Source organism: Pan troglodytes, chromosome 17 (assembly GCF_028858775.2).
Source record: "Pan troglodytes isolate AG18354 chromosome 17, NHGRI_mPanTro3-v2.0_pri, whole genome shotgun sequence".
Lineage (NCBI taxonomy): Eukaryota > Metazoa > Chordata > Mammalia > Primates > Hominidae > Pan > Pan troglodytes.
In genome coordinates, this window is record NC_072415.2 from 46,220,245 (window position 1) to 46,234,936 (window position 14,692).

General features: G+C 41.2%; 1 protein-coding gene and 1 long non-coding RNA gene across 13 annotated transcripts in view; one reads left to right on the forward strand and one right to left on the reverse strand.

Annotated features, from left to right (window-relative positions):
* The window catches only part of FHOD3 (formin homology 2 domain containing 3), a 483,155-nt gene that overhangs the window by 118,349 nt on the left and 350,114 nt on the right, over positions 1 to 14,692 (forward strand). The window lies entirely within an intron of this gene.
* On the reverse strand, positions 1,698 to 8,139 carry LOC134808656 (uncharacterized). The gene is made up of 4 exons (XR_010152068.1): positions 7,686 to 8,139; positions 6,071 to 6,300; positions 4,907 to 5,070; positions 1,698 to 1,864 (listed from the first exon to the last, which is right to left on the reverse strand). It is a non-coding gene; the product is annotated as an uncharacterized LOC134808656 (long non-coding RNA).

Below are 14,692 nucleotides of genomic sequence, written 5' to 3' on the forward strand. Positions count from 1 at the left end.
AAGGCCTGTCATGTGGGCATCTCGATTCACATCCTGGAGCTGTGGCCTGCACCTCAGACACAGTTGCCTGAATGAGCCATGATCTGCTCATTAGCACACCCTCTACAGCCATTGGTTCAATAGCACTTACTTTGTTCAGTTTCTACTCTCTGCTTATTAAGGATATGTAATTTTGATTTGTGAGGTTGTGCCCATGAGTCCTTTCTCCATTCCAGTTGCTGTCAGCTTAACCTGGGGCTCTTGGCACCTTTGTGTTGGACTTTTGCATCGCTCTCCCTGTGGATTCTCTGCCAGCTCTCCCTTCCTCCATATGCTTTGCAGGGTGATCTTTCTGAAATGCAGATCTGATTGGGATACTTTGTCGCTTAAAACCTTTGAAAGCCAGCCCCTGCTCCCTTGCCTTCAAGCCACATCTGTGTCCTTAGAAGAGTGTACAAGCGCCTCCTCCTGCCAGCCCAGTCTCCTTTTTCCAAGCAGTTCAAAGCCAGAGGCATCTATTTCTTCAACTCTACTTCATTCCCACCCACCACTCCCACCCTGGCTCTTGGGTGAGAAGTACTGAAGGAAATCAGAATATATAGATATATATACACATACATACACGTACATACACATGCACAGTTTTTTGTATATACACATATTTGTAATTTTTTAAATTTAACTTTTAAGTTCAGGGAGTACGTGTGCAGGTTTGTTATATAGGTAAACTTATGTCATAGGGATTTGTTGTACAGATTATTTCATCACCCAGGTATTAAGCCTAGTATCCATTAGTTATTTTTCTTGATCCTCTCCCTCCTCCCATCATCCACCCTCTGATAGGCCCCAGTGTCTGTTGTTCCCCTCTATGTGTCCATGTGTTCTCATCATTTAGCTCCTACTTATTAGTAGGAACAGGTGGTATTTGGTTTTCTGTTCCTGCATTAGTTTGCTGAGGATAATGACTTCCAGCTCCTTCCATGTCCCTGCAAAGGACATGATCTCGTTCTTTATTATGGCTGCATGGTATTCCATGGTGTACATGTACCACTTTTTCTTTATCCAGTCTATCATTCATGGGCATTTAGGCTGATTCCATGTCTTTGCTATTGTGAATAGTGCTGCAATGAACGTGTGCATGTGTCTTTATAATAGAATGACTTATATTCCTTTGGGTATATACCCAGTAATGGGATTGCTGGGTTGAATGGTAGGAAATCAGAATATATATATGTGGCTTTATTTCATGAAATCATATACCTTAGAAGCCTCTTTCTATAATCACACACTTTGTTGTTGATATTGCTCTTCCATATATTTCCGTGCTAGTGAGGGATTGTTAAAAAAGGACGATAGCAAATATGAAGCCTTTAGCCAACTTCCCCTCCCCAGATATTTGAAAAACAATTAAGCCACTCAGTAAATGAACTGCCTTAGAGAAGATTATAATGTTGGCCTTAATTTCTTTTACCAACTTTCCATTTCCTTGAAATGCAGCTAATCAACTTATATTAACTGTCCTGGAAAATTTTTTGGTTTACAGAGCTTTTTGTTTTTAAATTAAGGGTTACCACTAATTTAAGAAATTTAGACTGAAAATGTTACTTTTAATAAAAAGGAAATGTCTTAGGCATATTAATGCATATAATTTTGCATATCACGAGGTGCAATCATAGTGTTTGGTTTTTGCAGCAAAAATGACACTTGTCCGTTCTCACTTTGATTTGCTGACACTCTTGCCCCTTCAGGGTGGGTTGCCATTTGGAATTTGGAAATGCTGTGGCTTCAATCCATTTAGACAAACATATCCATTTCTGATTAGATTCAGAGTGATTGTGGTGATCTGAGTATAGATGTCCATAACAGCTTCACATTTTCATGTACTCTGAAAAGGAATTTTTTAGAGGTTATTATTTAGAATGTCTAATTCCAAGTGAAGATTTAGGGGTGGAAAGTTTGATTACAATGCTTTATTCTCTCATTGAAATTTTGTAGGAAGCTCATGGGTTGCTTTTGCAAAAGCAGTTTGAAGATATTCCACGTTCGTTTGAAAGCTTTGTATTTAAGAATTAGATTGTTTAAGGTTTGGGAGTACTTCTGTGAAATTGAGGTCATGGGAGTTTAGGTTTATGATGATGAAAGTGTGTGTGGAAGGCACATGGCAAAACGTTGACTTTTGCTACTCAGTTTTTCTTATAGGTCACAGGTTGAATTCTTTTTATCAAAATCTGCATGTTCTTGCCAGTTGTGGTGGCTCACACCTACCACCCCAGCACTTTGGGAGGCTGAGAGGCAGGAGCATCTCTTGAGCCCAGGTGTTTGAGACCACCGTGGGCAATATGGTGAAACCTGTCTCTAATAAAAATACAAAAAATTAGCTGGGCATTGTGGTGTGTGCCTGTAGCTCTAACTACTTAGGAGGCTGAGGTGGGAGGATTCTTGAGCCCGGGAGGCAGAGGTTGCAATGAGCCGAGATTGTGCCATTGCACTCCAGCCTGGGCGACAAAGTGAGACCCTGTCTAAAAATAAAATTAATAAAATAAATCTGCGTGTTCTTTCTATAAATGGGAATTTTATTTTCATAAATAAGACTAAAATAGTGGTCTGGGGGGAATTAACACAGTGGGAGGGGAAGAGTAAAAAAAGTGTATGGTTCTAAAAAGAACTTACAATGTTAAAATCATGGTCTATTACTTTTATAGTAGGTCTGGCTATAAACATGTTAAATTTTTACCAAGTATCAAATTCAAGGAAAATGTTGTGAAATAACATTGGATGCATTCAAAGGAATTTTAAAATAATTATAATTTGCCGTCTTCTCCTTGGTCAGAGGGTACTTTGGAATCTTACTTTGAGCTGTGCAGGCAAAAGGAATTATTCCACTTTTCTCTATTTGGCTTTGCTCTGTTGTTGACTATTCCTCTTGAGTTCAAGTGGAGGCCTCCTGGACAGCTGGTGGCCAGGGCAGCTGTAGTGACCCAACTCTAGTGTGCCCCTCCCAAGGATGGAGCTCCCAGTTTAGCTGTTGGGTTTGTACATAAAATGCCACAGCACAGCAATCTGAGCTCTTGCTTTCTGTTTAAATAAAAAGGCAGATGCTTCACACATGTTTTCATGAATTTATATAAACCATGGAAGGAAAGAATGCTGATATTCAATAGGAACCCTGTAGCAACTTGTTACTTGTAATTTTTAGGTTTACTGTAAGAGCAAACGCAGAAAGCAAACCTGCATCTGTGCTGACACTGGTTTGGGACTAACCCGTGCTCTTTTAAGTGCCTAAGTAGTGGGTGAATGGGACATCTATAAATAGTGAGTTAGTGTGTCTGACAGACCTCAGAGACTGGAGGGATTCCTTGGGCCAGCATTGTCTCATGTGGCCACCTGTGGCCAGGGAGGAACACAGCTGAAAGGAAGGAAGTGCGCTCTCTTTTACCCTTTTTTCCATATCAAGAAGAGTAGATCCTTGAGTCAGGGAGTTAGCCTGCTGAGGAGCGCTAGCTCTGGAGCATGGTCTACTGGGCAGACCTAAAGTAGGACTGAGAAAAGCTTTGCCACTTCCTTGAGGAAGATACTGTATTGGCTTCCATGACTTCCGGAGGCATCTGATGCCTCCCAACCGGCTACCCTGCTAAGTTACACTTGATTAACTTTTCTGTCTCCTCTTGGACTCAATGTTTTATGAAGCTGAGCTTCTCTTGGAATGCGGAGCCTGGAAAGGGAGGAAGTGTGCCCTGGGCATTCCTTACAGTTGTACTGGATTCATACTGATCCATCCACACTCTCTCGGGCCTCTGTGACAGCGCCAGGCACATGTCACTGTTGAATTAATTGATGGTGTACACTTGTTAGCAGACGAGCTACAGTTGAGGGTATAGTCTGTGGCTATCAGATACAGTCAGATGTCATGTGGGCCAAAACTTACAACCTTGGAGTCATAAACCAGCTGCGAACACCCAGGAAATGAATCGTTCCATCTGAGCCAATCTGCAGTCTCCTCTCTCACTTGCCACCTGACACTGTAGCACCCCTTCTGTGTGATTGAAGAACTTCTAAGTGCCAGCCTGCCCACACCTGGTGATGCACCAGTGTCTGTGTGCTGCCTCGGGAGGTGACTGTGAGATATGAGGATCTTATATAAGCTAATAGTTTTGCATATGGCTAGCCCTTGTTGGCTCGGGACAGCTGGTTTAACAACCAGCCCTTAGATGACACTGGGTAGAAATTTGATGTTAAGTATTTCTCACTCCCTTATTATAGGATTTTTTAAGAGCAGTGTTTGCCTAAAGTAAGAACCATCTTCTGGGAGAGGGGTCAGGTGGGACTGCTAGTTTTTGGCCAGTTTCTTTTAGCTTATCTGTGATTCACGTAGATGGTTGATACATTCCTTGCCCATTCTGGTGGCTTTCTGACCATGGGGGACTGTCTGGTGGCAGTGCAGGATAATAAGCAGGAAGGCTTATGATCTGAGGAGTGTAAATAGTAAATGGAGACATCTCTTGTTAGTCTTTCATTTCAGCTGTTGACTCCTCAGTAGTGCTGGATTTTTTATGTTTATCGCTGTCTCTTTCACCCCCACCCTCTCTTACCCAGAAGACAAATGGTGAGGTTAAATTTGGCCATGACTCAGCCAAAGTCTGGTGGTGGCCATCAGGAAAGAGTGTCAGAGGTCTTAGAATTGGCACTCGGGTGCTTGAACTGTTTTTAGTTTTCTCTAAAGTTGAAACTATTCTGGTTGAACTTATTCTGGTAATAAGCTGAAAACAATGTGCTCCTGGGCGTGTTTCAAAAACTAAAACATTTTTTAAAATGGAAATATGGATTAGGGTAGCTTGCCACAATGATAGTCACATGTAGGGAAATACACACAAATTGAACTAAGTCTAACTTTTATGCTTAGATAACAAAAAGATACTTTTGAATTTACCAAATATTCATTCAAGCAGTCACCAATGAGGCATCTGGATCGCTTCTTTTGTAAGACTGTTCTTATTCTTATAAAGTTAGTTGGCTCTGAAAACTTTACTTCAGTTGATCCAAGAGTTTGAGTTGATATTTCAAGGATGTTAAACTTTGCAGCCTAAAACAAAACTGAGATTGCATATGATTGGTTTTTATGGCTTCCATTTTAGAATGAAAAAGACGATAGTGATTGGCTTAACTTTTTTTCTCTCTTTAGAAAACATTTCATAGTGGTAAAGGTGACATATACTGTTGAAAACGTATAAAGGTAGCTCTGGGTCCAGGGGTGTTGCTGGCAGATTTTTTGAAATAATTCTCCAGAATCAGCAGTCAACAAGAAAAGAACAGTGACTTGCAACCTGGAAATCCAGCTGGGACTGCCATGAATGTTTGTGGTAGTTTGGGATCACATGCCGGTTCTAGGGGACAGCAGGTCCATGCTGGTTCCTGGGTGGCAGCCCCTGTGTGAATAGGCAGTCTATAGTGTGGGGGAGTGGGTACCTGAAGAAAGAGACCTGTAAAGGAGTCAGCATAGCACCCCAAAGCCCTCTCTCCTGGACTGGGAGACAGTCATAACTTTTGGAGTGGCAATGATGTTTCAACAATGTATACAAACCTTATTCTAATTTTAAAAAGCTATTTAATTAAACTCCATATTTAATTTTTTTGAAAAGGTGGCACGTTCACATGGTTGCAACTTTGAGAAGTATACCGTGATTTATAGTAAAATATCTCATGTTGTTATTCCCTCTCACCTTCGACTTTGCTCTCTGCTTCCTTCCCTCAAACTTCCCACTTGGCCGCCACATGTAATCCTTGTTATTAATTCCCACATGTTTTTGTGGATGAAGACAAATATATGTAATTTGCTCCCTTTTAAAAATAAAGGTAACATACCATATATACTTTTTTTTCATTTACTATTTCTTGGGGCTCTTCCTATACTAGTAAATAAAGAGCTTCCTATTTCTTAACAGCTGAATAATATTCAGTTCCATGTATATAGGAATCCTATGTAACCTATCCCCTGTTGAAGGATAGTTAGTCTGCTGTCTATTCTTGGCCATGGTAAACAATGCTGCAGTGAATAACGTTGCATATATGACATTTTGCACATGTATAAGTTTACCTGGAGGATAAATTCCTGGAGGTGGGATTGCTGGGTCAAATGGTCTGTGTACTTGCAATTTTGATAGATGATGTCAAATTGCCTTCCATAGGGCTTGTTCTAATTCCCTTTCCCACCAGCAATTTGCAGCCGATCAATGTGAATGTGGTCTGAGGTCCACCTCACTCTGCAGGCTGACCTAAGGGGCTGCTTTTCTCCAGTGCCCCAGCAGTAGCCCTGGCTGAGAAAGCCTTTTTGAGAAACAAAGGATTTGATTTATTTTTGAAAACGTTAATTAGCGTCCTTAAATAAACATTTGATAAATTAAATCTGATTAATTTAAGCATTGACTGAAGCCATTTTTATCAAACCCGTAGGAAGGGTGTATCAGGAAGATGAGCAATCAGCTGAAAATTTTAGTATTTTTGAAACTGAGCAGAAAAGTGTTAACATTTTACCATGTCACCATTTTAATGTGAGAAAGGAAACCTCCCAGCAAGAGGTTGAGAAATGACAGACCAGAGTGCTCCTGTTGTCTCCTTCCTAGGTCATTCCCCTTCGTGGCTTCAGTTTCTCTGCCATTCCTGGAGCTCTGCTTCCTGGAGGTACACATGTCCCCCTCACCCTTGATTCCTCCCCTGCCCTCGATTCACACCCCCCCAAACTTCATGTTCAAATCCTCATTCTGCTATGCTATGCTATTCTGCTATGAATTCAAATTTTTTAAGTAATGAAAACTTTGATAAGAGCAATATACACTTATGATTTTTAAAAAGCTATAATTTTTATGATTTAATGCCATGATTACAATTTTAGGATCTCATTGGAGATCAGATTGGGTTTGACTAGAAAATGAGCAGGTGTGGAAAAGGAGGTTGGAAATGGTCTGAATTGAATTTGGGTGAAGATCTCAAAGTACATAGAACAGCTGATGTCATCTCAGCATATTGTTTCACCACAAAAGCAAGGTCATCTAACAACATTTTGTCATGGTGAATCTGATGAGAATTCCTAAGTACACTCTGAGAATAGAAAGAAGGTGGATGCTGCGGAGGGGGTCTGCATTGGAAAACCTCTGCTGCCATTTCAATGCATCGAGCCACCTTGCCTTATTATAGTGAACAATAGTAGAAGTACCTGGAGGCTCCATAGAGGGGCTGTGTGCAGTGAGCATAGTGTCGAAGCACCATGTGTCAACAGTACACACTTCTGAAGGTGGAAGAAGAATGACATGAGAACAAGAAAGAGAAATGATTGCAGGCTCTTACATAAATGCAACTGATACGTGGGTTTTTTACTAACAGTGGTATAGAATGAATACAGTGGTATAGAATAACATATTTAAAAATAAAACAAGAATCCCTATTCTGTTTCCTTATCCTGCTGTTGTTTTTCACGGCAATCATCCCCTTATACACTCAGTTCTGTATAACACTTGTTTGTAAAACCCATATTTGTTTCAACATGATTGACATATTAGGGGACAATTTGAGCATAACATGGATTTCACATTTGCTGGTATAATTTTGTTTGCAGAAGCTCTAGGTGAATGCAGAAAACTGCCTTCAGTTGAACCAAGCCACATAGCAATACACAAAACACACACCTACACACACCTAAAGCATCTCCCACCTACCTCAGTTCATGTCTCATTTTTTGAGCCACACTCATCCACATGCGGAGTTCCAATATTCTCATTCCTGATAATCCTCCATCCGTCCCACAATTACAAGCCTTTCCGATGCCCACTTCCACAAGCACACTTTGGTTTCTTCACAGTACAGTGCCATATTTTTTGTAGTATTTATGTATTTCTAAGCCACTTAGTGTGTATAAAACTGTGCTGTGCTTTTATTACGCTCCTCTCTTTTTTCCCCGTATGCCTTCTGGTGTTATTGTGAGATTTTTTTTTTAGCAACGTGTATGTTGTATTATAACAGAACTGCCTGACTGTGATTGACTTGGGTTTATTGTTCATGTTTATTGTCTTGTCCCCTCTCCTCCTCCTTCCCTGGTAGAATGTCAGTATGTGAGGGCAGAGCCTTTTGATGGGTCACTCACTGTGGTGTCCTCAGCACCTAGAATGGGGTCTGGTGCAAAGAAAGGCTCAATAAACATTTGTTGAATGAATGAATCATCAGATCATTTACTGGAAATAGCACTCTAACTATATTCCGTTGTAAATTAATGTTCTATAATAAAGAATTACAGCAGTCTACCCTTATTTACAGTTTGACTTTCAGTTACCTGTGGTCAACTACAGTCCAAAAATATTAAACGGACAATTCCAGACATAAACAATTCATAAGTTTTCAATTGTCTATTGTTCTGAGTAGCATGATGAAATCTCTTGCCCTTGTCCCTAAGGTGAAATCATCCCTTTGTTCAGCATTTCTGTGCAGCATACACTACCTGGCCATTAGTCACCCAGTGGCCATCTCAGTTATCACATCGGAGCCATTGTGGTACAGCAGTGCTTGTGTTCATGTAACTCTTATCTGACTTCATAATGGCCCCAAAGCACAAGACTAGTAATGCTGGCAATTCAGATAAGCCAAAGAGAAGCCATAAAGTGCGTCCCCTAGGGAAAAGGTAAAAATTCTTGACTTAATAAGGAAAGAAAAAAATTATGTGCTGAGGTTGCTAAGATGTACAGTACATAAGATATTTTGAGAGAGAGACTGCATTCACATAACCATTATTACAGTATATTGTTACAATTGTTGTCTTTTATTAGTTATTGTTGCTAATCTCTTATTGTGCCCAGCTTATAAATTAAACTTTATCATAAGTATGCATGTATACAAAAAATATAGTATGCATAGTATCCAAGGATTCAGGCATCTACTGGAGGTCTTGGAATACATTCCCATGGATAAAGAGGGACCCTATATTATAGTTAAGGGACGTAGAATGGCTAACATAGCTTATCAAGGAAGGGGAGGGATGGAAATGTGGAGTGTAGGTCACCCAGCTTTTTAAAATTTGTATTTAAGAAAAGCTTTATGTTCTAACAACCTTTAATTCAAAGCCAATTAAAAGTAAGAACAATCAGAATAATAGCAAAAGTGGCCAGATCCATGAATATAAGGTTATGTTCATTTAGTAAAGATAGTGGGGAAAAAAAGAGACCCCAACAGTGGTGCTTGACTCCAAAATAATTTAATATAGGAAAAATTAAAAAGTGTATAAACATGATGCTTTGATCTGAGTTTGTTTTAATGAAAATTCTTGTTATTGAATTGTTGCTTTAGCACCAGTCATGCATATTTAATATATGTATATGGTTAATGCTCAGTAAATGAGGGCATGTGTTGAGTGTGTACCTATAATTGGTAGTTGGAATAATAGATATATATATGTACATAGACACATATGCATGTGACTTTGTGCTGCAACTCTGGGAAGCACTTCACACCCTATTTCTTTCTTTCTTTCTTTCTTTCTTTCTTTTTTTTTTTTTGAGACGAAGTCTTGCTCTGTAGCCCAGGCTGGAGTGCAGTGGCGTGATCTTGGCTCACTGCAAGCTCTGCCTCCCGGGTTCATGCCATTCCTCTGCCTCAACCTCCCTCTGCAGTAGCTGGGACTACAGGTGGCCACCACCATGCCCGGCTAATTTTTTGTATTTTTAGTGGAGACGGGGTTTCACCATGATAGCCAGAATGATCTTGATCTCCTGACCTTGTGATCCGCCCGCCTCAGCCTCCCAAAGTGCTGACATTACAGGCATGAGCCACCGCGCCCGGCCTTCACACACTATTTCATTTCATCCTCACAGCAGCTCTACATGGTAGGGGTTGTTATTTTTCTCATCTTTCAAATAAGGAAACTGGGGCACAGATAGGCTAGGTAACTTAATGGGGGTGATGCAGCTGGTAATTGGTGAACCTGGGACTGTGGTGCAGAGCCCATGCCTTCATGGGTGCTGACAGCATTTAGCTAGGTCTTGGTGATACCAGTTAAGAAGATTTGTCCCTTGCCTTCCAGGAAGAAGCCATGGAGATGTCAGTGGAAAATCACCATGAGATTGGTACACAAGTGAGCAGAGCCTGAGGAATTGTGGGGACTGGGGGAGCAGGTGCCCAAGTGCCTTGTGTGGTGGGCTCCCCCTCCATTAACTAGATGCTTTGAAAGTGCCCACATACATTGAAATGAGCCCAAAATACCCCAAAAGCAGAAAGCATAGACATGTGCATGAAGGAAGGAACTAATGTTCATTCAATTCCTACCTTGTTGTAAGCACTGGGCTAGTCGCTTCTCATACACTGTATTAGTAACTGAAGTTGTCACATATGAGCTTAGTGTAAGTGTTTTTACTTGTTCTGTCTCATTTAGTCTTTACAATCCTTCTGTGACTGGTTCTGTTATTATCTTCATTTTCCATAAAACCCAAAGAATGTGCCCCAAGTCACATAGTTATAAATGGTTTTGTTTAATCATCACCACCAACCAGTGAGATAGGAATTATTCTTAGAAGTAAGCACACACAACCAGGGAGTGGTACTGTTAAGATTTGAATGCAGGGCTGTCTTCACAGCCTTTGCTTTTTCCATTTTAAATAAGGCACACATTGAGTCGAGGTGTGTTTCTAAGAAAAATATAAGAGAAGATTTGAGACAGTGATTAAGTTCTTCCAAGACTTAACCAAAATATATATGTACTTAGAATAATGGAGATCTTATATTTAAAAGAAAAGCAGTTAGCAAGTTGAATAGCAATTAGTCACAGAAGATAGGAGCCATAGATTTTAAATATGGTAACTACGAGATGAGAAAGATCACACTGCTAGCAGAGGAATTCATCTTAAAACTAGAGCTGATCTTGCTTCTCTTAAAAAAAAAAAAAAAAATCCTTCTTGGTTCCCACTGTCTGCAGAATATGAATCTTGGTATGTCCTCTCTTGTGGCCAGTCTCTCATCACCTCTCAGGCCAGTCCTACAGGTGGCCCCTCTCCATCCCTGAATGCTGTGTGTTTTCATATAATAACATAGCAGTGTTCATCCCTCTTCCCAAAGGGAGAACTTCTTTCTTTCTGGCAAAATCCAGTTCAAGTTTTATTAAGTTGGGGAAGACTTCTCCAGATTCCTCAGGCAAAACTGAGTTGCTTCATTTCTCTTTCCCAGATCTTTATCAGTTTCACTCTTGCAGATTTAATAATGGGTTGCAACCAGTGGCTGCTATGGATCACTCTCCAAATGGCTTAAGGGTTCTTCATGGATCGAGAGACTGTTTTTTTCATGTCTGCACTCCTGGTGCCCGTCTTAGAGCCTGGTACACCCAGTCAGTGTTTATGAAATGGGTAGATGGATGGATGAATGGATATGTAAATGATTCCATAAAAATGTGATACATGGGTAATAAGTCATTGTAAATTAGGAACTATTGCAGGCACTGTCACTGGATGTATTTTTTATTCATAATGAACGTAATTGCTAGTTTTAAAAAATCATTTCTGAAAATTCTTAGAAATTAGGATACAAAATAGGTTTTGAACAAGGCATGTTGTAGATATGTATCTTCCTTGGCTTGCAATTAGGAAATGTTAACATTTTATGCGTTAGCTTTCCTGACTTTCCACATTCTAGGCATTCTCCTAGGTCCTGAATGAAGCGTTCTCTGCTCACCTTCTCTGTCCTCTTGGCTAGCCTCTGCCAGGAACATTGACAGCTGTGGTTCTTGGTTATTCTGTAGCTCGCCTCTAAGGCATGTATTATGCCTTAAAATTTTCATTATTTATTGGATTACTCTTGACCTTGACTCCCCAAGCAGATGATAAATTCTTAGAGGGCAGGAATCATATTTATACTCTCCCCGAGTCCTCTAGCATTTCTAAAGTGGTAGGCATGTCTGTGTAGTAAGCGTTAAAGGATTTTTTGTTGATGAGGCCATTACTTTGTTGTTTTGTTTTGACAAATTGCAAAATGCCCCCTTCCTCCATCTTTGGAGGAAGAATGGAGGCTTATGCTCTCTTGTGAGAAACACAGTCCCACTCCGGCCTGTGAAGTGTATGGGAGGTTTACTGCAAGGATGCAGGGGTGTTGTGGAAAAGAGGAGCCAGAAGAGCAATGAGGCTTCTGAGGGCGGGGCTGGGGGCGGGATGTGATACAGAAGTTCTTGAGAGCCAGGCATCTGTGTCTGTCTGTCTGCCTGTCTTGTCACATGGTCTCTCATCCCTTCTTTTCCTAGGGCAAGTGCCACACCTCTTGACTTTCTCTGCTGACTGGGCCCTCTAAGAATTTATTGCTCTTTGAACATGACAGCAGAATGATCATTCCAGGGACCATCACTGACTATTTTTTCCAACTTCAGGATATTTCTTCAGAGGAGGAATTTGATTGGTTCCCTTAGGTCAGGTGTTCTTCCTGGTCCGGTTAGCTGTGGCCAGAGAGATGGGGTCACTGGGTGTCAACATTTTCAAGCAGGATTATGGAAACACATCTTCAGATGACAGTGTGGGCTGGCTAGGCACGCCAAGCTTCTGGAGTGAAACTTGAAATATGTTTTAGCAGCAGTCAGTCGGGGGTGTTAATTAAGGGGCCACTGTCGTCATTGCTTGGAGTAAAGATAGAGGTACCCTCTACTGTCTCATGAAGCTTTGGTCTAGGGAGTGGCAGCTTGTGAACGGTCTTGAGGTCCAATGAGAAATTGAGGATTGTTTTCCCCAGAAGTCCCTGCCACCAGGAAGTCTGGCAGAGTAGCATGGCAGACTGACTGTCCCCTTTGTGGATTACTGTGCTGTGAGAGTGAGACACTGGGCTTCCTTAGAATGTTGTGTGTGTCTGCTGTGTCTGTCTGAGGGGGATGGAGTGATACCTTGTATAATATGATTGCTGCCAGTCTTAAATTCGTAAACTTCAGTAGGAAAAGAGAAGTGAAGAACTAAGTAGACTTATAATTAATGAGATTTAGAGCCCCAGCAATGGGTGTAGAAAACACCCAGTTTCCTATGGAAGGCTCCAGGTACGGGTGGGGGCATGTGGGACTCTTAGTTCTTATGGACAGCTAGTATGTCAAAGAGGAGCCTCCATCTGCCTTTTTGAAGCAGTCTTCATTTTTATTTGCCACATGCGAAGTTCATTCCTTTGCCATGGGAGAAGAGAACAGCTTTAAAGACTATTTTTAGCTTGTTAGCACAGATAAGGAATTCTTAGGATTGGAGAACTAATCAGGAGATCAAGATGAAAAGGAAATGAACATGCAGAACGGCAGAAAGGAGACATGGCAGAACTGAGGGCCAGAAGGAGGAGCATCTCCGCACCCATGGAGCTGTGTGAAGACATGAAGCACTTCTTGGGGGAGAGGCCTCCGCTATTCCTTGCACCACCCAGAAGATAGCATGAAACTGCTGGCACTAGGGAGGAATCTTGTTGTTTTGCAGCAAGAAAAAGTGAGAAGCAGGCCTGGTGAGAGCAGATCTGCGGGCAGGTCTGTGGGTGGACTTCTGGGGCTTGTTCTCAAGTTGGGGTGGAGTGTTCGACCAGACTCTGCAAGCTCACTGATGGGAATGGGCGCCTGTTACCTCATGTGGGCACCAAACCTCTGCGCTTCTCTCCGGAGATCTTGTGGTTCTGGGTGTGAAGCTGAAGATTCAGAATGATACGTTTTCATCTCTTCTTGCAGTTGAAGGGTCTTCATTTGAAAGAGAACAAAGATATAGGACTATGCCAGCCCCTTGGTGTTAATGATCTAAATTACAGGTTATTTCATTGTGCATGATCTCCATTTGCCACAAGACTAGGGTTGGGCAAATAAGCCAGATTTTGTTTTTTGAGACAGAATTTTGGTCTTGTTGCCCAGGCTGCAGTGCAGTGGTGCGATCTTGGCTCACCAGAACCTCTGCCTCCCGAGTTCAAGCGATTCTCCCGCCTCAGCCTCCTGAGTAGCTGGGATTACAGGTGCCCACCACCACGCCCAGCTAATTTTGTATTTTTAGTAGAGATGGGGTTTCTCCATGTTGGTCAGGCTCGTCTGGAACTCCTGACCTCAGGTGATCCGCCTGCCTTGGCCTCCCAAATGTGCTGGGATTACAGGCGTGAGCCACCGTGCCCAGCCAAACAAATTTTTAAAATTTTAAAAATGTTTAATTCCTGCAAGTCTGACAGTGATCTCTAGTAAAATCTATACAATCTATTACATGATAGATAATAAGTAATTTTTAAAAATTGAATCAGAAAAGTCGTGAGCATTTCTAAATGATTGTGGAATTACCAGAAATGAATATGGGTTAGCTAGGAGTGAGTATTACTAAGCCAACCTCATATTGGGGATAATATTGGGCTGGTAGATTTAGTTTTGTGGAATAGATTTGCAAGAGACTCTTGTAAATATCTGTTTGGGCTAGACGTTAGCATGAGTTAGATGGAGTCACTATTTGTTTAAAAACAATCTGTTGTTATTGTTTTGAGTTATCAAAATGGAATGGGCAGACCAACTGGATGCCAAAAACCTGCCATGCTTTCATTAAAAAAAAATCAGTGTCCTCTGTCTAGAGGGCATACTCAATACAACTTCAAGCGATACAAAGCTGATAGGGATAGCTAACATGTTGTAGGACAAAGGTGGTAGAAATACTTGATATGTTATATATCACAAAGTTGAGATCTTGATAAATTGAAATCAACTAAAAAGGCTAAACGTAATGGA